This window comes from Panthera uncia (genome assembly GCF_023721935.1).
Source record: "Panthera uncia isolate 11264 chromosome A3 unlocalized genomic scaffold, Puncia_PCG_1.0 HiC_scaffold_11, whole genome shotgun sequence".
Classification (NCBI taxonomy): domain Eukaryota; kingdom Metazoa; phylum Chordata; class Mammalia; order Carnivora; family Felidae; genus Panthera; species Panthera uncia.
This window is the reverse complement of record NW_026057578.1, coordinates 30,042,559-30,051,864: the sequence shown is the minus strand read 5'-3', so window position 1 is coordinate 30,051,864 and position 9,306 is coordinate 30,042,559.

Below are 9,306 nucleotides of genomic sequence, written 5' to 3'. Positions count from 1 at the left end.
GCATAGAAATCGAAGAAGCATTTAGGAAGCTTGTAGCAATTTGACCACCTAATTTTGCCTTTTGAATCTAATTAAACAAAAACTGGGGCTTTGTTTTGTGTGTTTTCCTTTAACGTTTCGCTTCTCTAGTAATTCATTGTTATTGTATTTTACAAAAGCATTGGTCCACAGCAGATTGGGAGATTTAAAATCTGGTCCTTCAGCACTGTCTGAAAAGCTCTGCTCTGCAGCACCGAACAAGGTCAGAGACCCCGAGTGCCCAGGTCTAAGGGTCACACTTCCTGGAAGTTATGTCTGGGGAATAGGCAGCCCAGTCTCTCTGCGGGATATGTGGAAGCTGGCCCCAATCAGCCAGTCCTTCAGAGTGAAGGCAGCAGGGCCCTCCGGAAAAGACCACCGTGAATAAAGGCTCTCACGGTGGGGATTGGAAAAATTCCTGCAGATGACATCTGTGCTACACACAGGAGTCCCAATACTTGAGTCTCTGCTGAGCCATTTGCCAGGCGGGCAATCCTGACCCAAGGCACCTTCCCTCTCTGAGCCTGTTTCCTCATCTGCAAAATGGTATGAGTATTAAAACAGGATAAAGCATCTGAAACCTTCAACCCACTCAGCATATGAGGTGTTAGGAGGCTGTGAACTCAGAACCAGCTATTCCTGCTGTGCTCACACCCAGGATGGCAGGAGAGACCCTGGGTGGGGGAGTAGACATCAATAGGCCAGACCTGGATCCATATGCCCTCTACCTAGGAACTTGATCTCTGGTGGCCCTCACTCCCACGAGTCTCCTGGACCCCTGCAGTCACAGGGCCTGCTAGCAACTCTGCAGGGAACACCCCCACCCAGTGAGGCCTGAGTCATTGCTCCTGTGGGCCCCCAGAGAGGGATGAGGGTTAGCAGGAACCTAGGATCCCGGTAGGAATACAGACACTTAATGGTTCCCATATGGTGAGCTCAGAAGCAACAAATACTAGACATATTACTCAGCCCCCACAAGGCCCCGTACCCAGAGATGGCGAGAAGGGGCAGGGCTGAACTGGTGAGAGTGTAAACTTGGAGGTCAGAAGATCTGGGGTCCAGTTCTGATGACATCGTTCACAAGCTGTGTGACTTCTAGCTAATACTATGGAGGATTCATCTTGGGTCAGGTTTCCCAGAAGCAGAGCCTGAAACAGGGATACGGGTGTGCACAGGTTATTGGGTGGAGAGAGGGGTTCTCAGGTAAAAGAAAGTAAGGGACACAGGGTAGAGCAGGGGACGGAGCTTAATTGGGCTGTGGTCTCAGCTGGAATCTAGCTTCAGAAGCCTGACCCCATGTGGAGCTCTGGAGTACAGATGCACCACAGAGTTGTCCCTCCCAGAAACAAGGAGGCTGAGCGGTTACACCCCCAAATCAGTAAGTCATTGACCAAAGTCATTACACCCCATATCAGTAAGTATAACCAGGTGTGGTTATACTCTCCCAGGCTTCTTCCACAGGGCAGCTCCCATCAGCCAAGAGAAGATTGGCTCCCATGATTCTCCCAGAGAAGATTCCAGAGGTAAGCCCTCAGTAGCCAATGCATGTAGCTACTGGGGGAGGGTCCTGTGTCCTGGGCACCAATAATATCTACTACAGAGTTGTTGTTGGAATTAGTGAGATCGTTGACATGAGTACAGCCGTGTCCACACACACACGACACTCAATAATGCCAATTACATCGCGTCACAAGATCACAATTCTAATATTGGCTGTGCAATATTGCTAATGCTCAATATTGCCAATATTGGCAAACACACTCTCATGGTACCTTTGCCAAGTCCTTTTACCACCCCATTCCTCTTAGCCTAAAGCACCCTATCAAGGGGAGGGAGTCTCCCGGTTGTTCTCTAAGGTTCCTTCCAACTCTCAAGTTCAGAATTCCAGGTTCTATGCACTTCTGGATTAAAGACCCTGTTTTAGATCCTCTTAATCTCCCAGATTTAGTATACCAAGAAATATAGTGAAAAACTTCTGGTAATACAGGAGGTTTCACAGAATGCCACCCACCCCAACCTACTTGCCCCAAATTCCCTACGTCCTCGCTGGCCACCCATGTTGTCTAATTTTCCATCATTCCAAAGGGTTTCACTCTTTTTGTAAGGCCTGACCCCTTCACGTTTACTTATATTTCCAATGCCCTTGAGAGGGGTAGTATATTTAGTATGTGATGGCTCAATGATTTAAAAAATAAGCTGAAAGCTGCGATCAATGGGCTCCTCCACAACTGGAGGGTCCTGGGAACTAGTTGAGAGGGAATCAAAGAGGGTGGAAGTTCTGTTGACAGTGGTGTCCAGGACGAGTGTCTGTGGCAGAATACGAATCGTGGAGCATTCTCAGCTCTATTCCCACCACTTACACCCTCCCCATAGCAGTCCTGCTCTGCTGGACCCTCCAGGCAGTCCTGGCCTCTTCTTCTTTCCTTCCCATCTTTTCCCACACGCCAAAACTTATCTCTCCCATGTCCCATCTCCCAACCACCCAAGCTTCTTTGCTCTCTGCCAACGACTGAAGGTGAATGAGCAGATTGGTTAACCCGAGACATGACATGATCAGCAGCAGAGGGCAGTAACGGGACCCTGGGCACCGAACTGGGGGTTACACTCGGACTCTATTCCCTCCCCTGCGCTATTTGTAACCACGGTCAGTTGCATATATGAACAGAAGTTTTTCCCCTCCCTGTGCCTCCACCCTTACAAAGTGACTTTGCTGCTCCTTCCCTCAAGAGGCGAAGTCTTCCTCCACTCCTTGTACCTGAGCTTGGCCAGGTGATTTCCTCTAAATAATAAGACAAAGACAAAGGTGATGCCAGCAGTGACTTGAAGAGAGCTGTGGGGGGGGGGGGATTGCTTCTCTTGCTGCTCTCAGGAAACCTACAGCCACCATCCTACGAGCAAGCCTGGGCTAGCCTTCTAGAGGAAGAGAAACCACGTAGTTCAGTTACCCCATCATGCCAGCTAACAGCCAGCCAATCACCAGTCACGTGAGGGAGGCCACCAAACCTCAGCTGACTGCAGACTCACAAGTAAGTTAAGCAAGATCAACAGAACTGGCCAGCCAAAATTACTGACTCACAGAGATCATGAACTAAGTACATGGTGTTATTTTAACACACTACGTTTGGGGGTGGCTTGTTACGTGCCAATAGCTAACTGATACAATAACAAACTTGCATGGTCAGTCAGAGAGGCAGAGAAGCATGGGACTGAGTCCTTGGACTGGACTTTACATTTCTCTCTTTGTTGTACCACAGTCTTGGTTGAGTCGTCAGACACACACACACACACACACACACACACACTGAGACTCAGTTTCCTCATCTTTGAAACGGAGACAGGGTAACTGTCCCTCTTGGGGTTGTATTGCTTCTTCTTACGCAGCCCCAAAGCATCGCTCATCCTCAGTCTTCCAGGTTTCCTGCACTCAGAGCAGAAATCCCTCCCTCCCTCACCCCCACTGAACCCCAGGGGACTCCAAGAGAATGTGTGACTTCCACCACAGCCCCAGCATCCACCCTTCGTGGTCAATCTGAGAAGGGTCAGAGGGGCTTGGTATCTGGTGGGTGCGAGTGTGGGAACAGTTTCTAGAAAAATTTATGAAAAGCAAAACACAAGCTTCTCCCCTGGGAAAGTAAGAAGGAAACACTCAGCTCCAGTTGAAAGACAAATTTTTGAAGAAGGAAAGTTTATTTAGAGAATAACCAAGCCCCTAAATCAACAAGCTGTGGCCTTATCTCTGAGCATGTGGGTCATTATGATTCTCTCTGCTCTGCTGACCACTCTTGGCCAGGCTGGACCTGGGGCAGAGCCCTTGGGCCCAAGGTGGCCGAGGAGGCAGAGCCCTGGGGACTGAGCCTTGGGTCCAGTCATGCGCTGAGAGCCAGAGTTGGGGAAGAAGAAGTGCCAGCAAGTGGGACGCTGCAGGCTGCCCTATTGGCTTTTATTTTTAAAACTCCTTATCATTTCTCTGGAGATTTTTTTTTTTTTTTACTGCCTCAGGCTGCGTGCTGAAGGAGGTCCAGGCTGTGTGCCCCTATCATCCTTCTGTGTCCCCTGGGGCCCCCACCCCACACACTATTGTTCTGTGAAGACAGAGAGACCATATGCACTATGCTAGTTTTCAGGAGGTTTTTAGGACTGGCCAAATGCAGGCAAGACTCTTTGAAGCAAACCTTATATCAGACAAGTTGGTAGACTCGAACTGTAGACTCAAGGTAATTATTCCATTTTCTGAACGATTTGCAGCTTGACCAAAGGACCAGACATTTCTTTTCTTTCATGGGATGTGACTGAGAGCCTCTTACTTGACATTAGAGACCTTACCGAAACTAATCTACTCTTTGGAGACTACCTTGGGGTCAAAAGCAAGGATCTCGACTGGCAGCAGCATGGAAGGATGCCACCTGCAAGGCACCTGGGGTCCACATGTGGCCCACGTCCAGGAACAAGTGTCGTGGGCTCTGACAAGGGCCTTTCAACTCTAAATCTCTTGCCAACCTGCTCCCCAAACGACCTTCTCCAGGGCCCATAGCCTTTCCTGAGACTTGCCATCTTACTGACAGGGAAGAATTCCTCTCTTACTTGGATCTCTCTAGATGCAAACCCCAAGGCAAGGAAAATTATTCTGGAAAATAGTGTTTGGGGGACAGGGTGGGGAAATGACGTGGGGAAGGGAAGAGAAAGCAGTCAATATCGTTTATTATTACGTATGTTGAATATAAACACGAATATATCTATATATTACACAAATATTAAAAGCAACGGTCCAATCCCTCTCTATCCCACCTGTTGAAGAGAGAGATTCATTCTAGAGCACAAGGCAGGGGAGGGGGAGGCAGTGAAGGCAGAAATGCCACTTCGATGCAGGGGAAAGATCACTAGACTAGGAGACAAGGGTCCTGGTTCCAGTCCTGGCTCTACCATTGGCTTGTTTGATATTCTTTCTGGACCTCAGTGCCCTCATAGGCGAAATGAATTAGATGAGAACCACTTGGTCTTTCAATATTCTGCAAACGTACTATATTAGCCAGGAGGCAGTTGCAGAAACTGAAAACTACTTGAACTGTACTAAGCAAAAGTAGATTTAATGCAAGACACTAGGGATTTAGAAAACTTTCGGGAGGCTGAAACCACACAGCTGAACTAGCTCAGCAGAGGAGCTGTTTCTGATGCTACACACATAGGAACACAACACCTCACTGGCACCGGGCATCACAGGTCTAGAGTAAGGGCATACTCTGCAGACCTCCACAAGAAAAAACACATGGATGCCCTGATCCCTGCCCCTCAACACCCATGAAGTTAGCGACTAGACACTGGAACGCACTGCAGAAAACCCCAGCATCTCAGTGGCCAAAGCCTGCTAGCCAGAAGAACCAATGGAAGCGGCAGAAAGTTGGCCTCTGTTTCAATCTCGTTCAGAACTCTAGCTTCCGGGGAGTCTGGCAAATGTGGGTTTTGATTTTCCAGCCCCTCCATATAAAAAGGGCACTATAAGGAAGTTGACATGGATGGTGAGCCCGAGGCACTCTATCCCCCCCCAGGTGCTCTGGGCCCGCACAGCTGTGCGGCACACCTGAGCTTCAAAGAGGTGTTGGACATAGCCCTATCCCCAAAAAGCTTATAGTCCAACTGTGTAGCCTAAAAGTGCAATACAATGGTGCTGTTACCAGTTAAAAGTCAGTACCAAAAGATGTGGGGGAAGAGAGGCAGGAAAGGACTCAAGGCAAGGGGGTAGACAGTTGCTTCCAGGATGACAAGAAAAAGTGCAGAGAGGAAAAAACGTGACTCCTGGAAGGTCAGTTAGGGAGAGAGGCAATCTAAGGGGAAGGAGCAGCTGACGCACGGGCACAGATGGACAAGTAGTCATTTGAGAAACAGCTGTGTGAGATGCAGAGCCAGGGCAGGAGGTGCACAGGGTAGGGGGACTGGCCCCACAGGTGAGGAAAGGTGGACCAAGCAAGGGTTGCAAGCCATGCAGAAGACCTTCGAGGGCATGGGACACCAGTGAAAGATTTTAAGCAGAAAAGAAGTATGGGTACAACCAGTCTGGTAATCTGGATCCCTGTAAAGAGAAACCGGAATTCTAGAAATCCAAAAGACTGGACCAGGAGATGCAGGGAAAGACAGACTAAGAATAGAGGGACAGGAATGCGGAGTGGGAAAAATCACAAGGAACTGACTTCTGGTCCAAAGTGAGCTTCTGCAGGCACAGCTGTGCTTAGTGCTTCATGTAGCTGCGTCAGGGTGAGAGGCCACAGGTCAAAGTCAGCGACCAATGCAGTTTCACTAAGCAAGAATATTCTCAGTGACTTGTCCCTTCATGGAAACCCTGCCTTACCCAAAATGGATGGAAAGTTCTAGAGGTGAGGAGTGAATTGGGGAAGAGAGAGAATGAGCGAGGGAAGACAAAGAGAAGGGAAGAAAAACAAAAGTCTGTGACTAGGTGTATTCCCAAACCATGCTGACTAGTACGAGGATGTAGTCCCAGATCACAGCCTAGCCCACGGGCCTTCTTTGAGAGCTGAACTTGGCCCCTCAAATCCTGAGTGGTTCTCTGCAATCCCCTGGGACTTGCACAAAGACCTTTCTCAGTGACTTTCACCCCCAGTCTTTGGGAAGCTTATTTCCATCCGTGAATAAAGAGAACTGTGCCTCCCTCCGCCACCTCCCCCATCCGTTGCCCAGGAACCTTTGTCCTTTCTTCACCAAACACTTCTCCAAGTTCACGAGGAGAACAAATGTGCTCCCCTGGGAGCAGCATCTGAGATGGAGATTGGGTGCACATAATCTAGTGGAGGAGGGACCTCAGGAGAATGGGAATGAGAAAAGCAAATGGGGCAGAGGACAGAGCTGAGCAAGGATGTGCTCTCAGCTGGAGTCTAGCATAGAGCTCTGGGCATGAATGGCACCACAGAGTAGACATACTTTGAGGTAAGAGGGCCAGTCTTTTGTATCATGTCAATTGTTGGCTAAAAGCTGCCCTTCCCCAGCAGGGGACATGTAACCTCCAAGAGGAGATAGTTCCCACTCAGCTGAGGGAAATTCTAGGGAGAAAGAGCCCCTTGTGAGCCTTTAGCAGCCAACACAACCACTCCACAGCAATGGAGAAACCATACCCCTTCCTGGCAAAGGGAATCTGGACAGGGCACCAACAGCATCCAGTGCAGGTGAAATGCTCATTTTGTCAAGCTCACTTCACTGGATCCTTTTCTCCTCACCATGCCTGTCTTCTAGGAGACTTCCTGTAAAAAGTCAAAAGAGCCCTGACCTTGAGGAGAACAAGTGAAGAGTACAAGTGGCCCCACGGGTCTCTTTCACATGGCTATGGGTACGCCATGAATCCAAGCAAGTCTTCTGGAACACAACTTCTCCCACCTTCCACTCTCTGGCTCAGCCCAGGTCTCAGGACCCTGTACCCCCCACAATAACTGGTCCACAGAAGAGTTCACTAAACTTGTTCTGTGGTCCCACAGGTATTCAGCTTGGCTGCCCCTAAGCACTGGGAGAGATGTTCCTTCCAAGTTGAGAGAGCTCTCTCAGATAGCTTTACATGAGCATAGTTCTGGCTAAGCTGCAAAGTAACTACATGAGCTGCTTCTCCAATTCAGGATATGATATAGAACACCTTCTTTCATATTGTCTTAATTAATCATCCAAGACCTATTAGTAGAAGTCCAACATCTCTGTGTCAAGCAGGCTCCTCCTTGCAAATTTTCTAAGGAACTTGGAGCCTGAATCAGTTTGAAGAGGGTTCATTCTTGCTTCCAAATGCCAACAGGAGAGAGAACTGGAGTCTCGCCAACTTCTGGGGCTGTAACTTCTTATTTTTTGTCAGTGTCCAAGACAGGTCCTTTGCATCCTTGTCCATGGCTGATGGACTTCCCTGGCCCAGATGCACGGAAGGCCTCATGTTTGGGATCCAAGGCTGCAACCATATTAGTTTGCAGCCCATGCTCACTCACCAGATCCCAGAGATGACGGCTAGGATAGAAGACTCCCACCTCCACACACGTTGGACAGAGCAGGTTCTCCCTCACCAACCCCTTGGTCTTCATACCAAGCCCCATCCTCAGCTTAGTGAACTCCACTTCTAGAACCTCATGGCTCCTCCAGCCCCTGGGCTTGGTCCACCCCAACAGGTTTCCATAACTTGGCATCTCCAGGAACAGACATTGAAATCTTTGTCCTTTTTCTCATGAAAGATCCTGAGACCCTTATGCAAATAAGTTCTTCTAGTAACCTAGAGCTCTGCATAATGACAGAAAGTTTCCCTCAGCTCCACAAAACAAAAGACTTAGGACAGGTACTCTGGAGTCCTCTTGTATGTTATTCATTCAATGTTCTGGTTCTTCCCTCCTTCTGGCTCAAAATAGAATTGCACTTCTCTGCCCTCTTGTGGTCCAGGTGGGACATGTGATCAGTTCTGGCCAATAAGGTATAAATATAAGTGACACATATCACCAGGGCTGGCTACATAATTTATAGGGCCCAGTGCAAAATAAAAGTGTGGGGCCCTGGTTTTTAAATTCTTAAGATTTTCAAGATGGCGACAGCAGAGCATTAAACCAAGCACGGAGCCCTTCTGAGCCTGGGGGGCCCTGTACACAGCTTACATGCCCATGAAACTGGCTTTACTTGCCACTTGCAAATTGGAGCATTTAATTACCTACATGAAACACTCCAGAGGTCTTTCTTTTCCTCCAGAAGACCAGCAACATTTGAGATTGTGGCTGCTCCATCAACCTGGGTCCCTGACAGCTACCAGGAGCAGAGCTCCTCCCCCACAACCCATAATGGGCAGGTGGCATAGCAATAAATAAGGCTTTTTGTGGAGTTGTTTGCTATTGCAACATAGGTATCCCATCCTGATTGAGGCACACCCTAACCCAAGACAATAGCTTTCTACGAGGCATATGTTTACCCCTGTAACACTGCCACTCATTTACCCTTTCTAAGCCCAAAACGATAACTGTCTCTCCCATCCTGTCAATCTCATGAACAGCTAGCTCCTTCACTGGATGAAAATCTGTACCTGGTTATGAACCACTTGCATAACTTTTCCAGGGCGTCTGACCCTGGGTAAGCCCTCAGGAACTGGAATTCTAGAGATTCTAAATATTTTGAAGTTTTCCATCAAAACTCCCTGGACTCTTGGACTCCACATTATAAATGCCAACACAAAAGATCCTAAACAAAAGCATTAACTCACAGAACTGGAAGTGCAGAGGTAGGGTAAGCTCTGGCTCCGTTTCTTAGAGATTCTCTCAGCTCCGCCCTCCTCTGAGG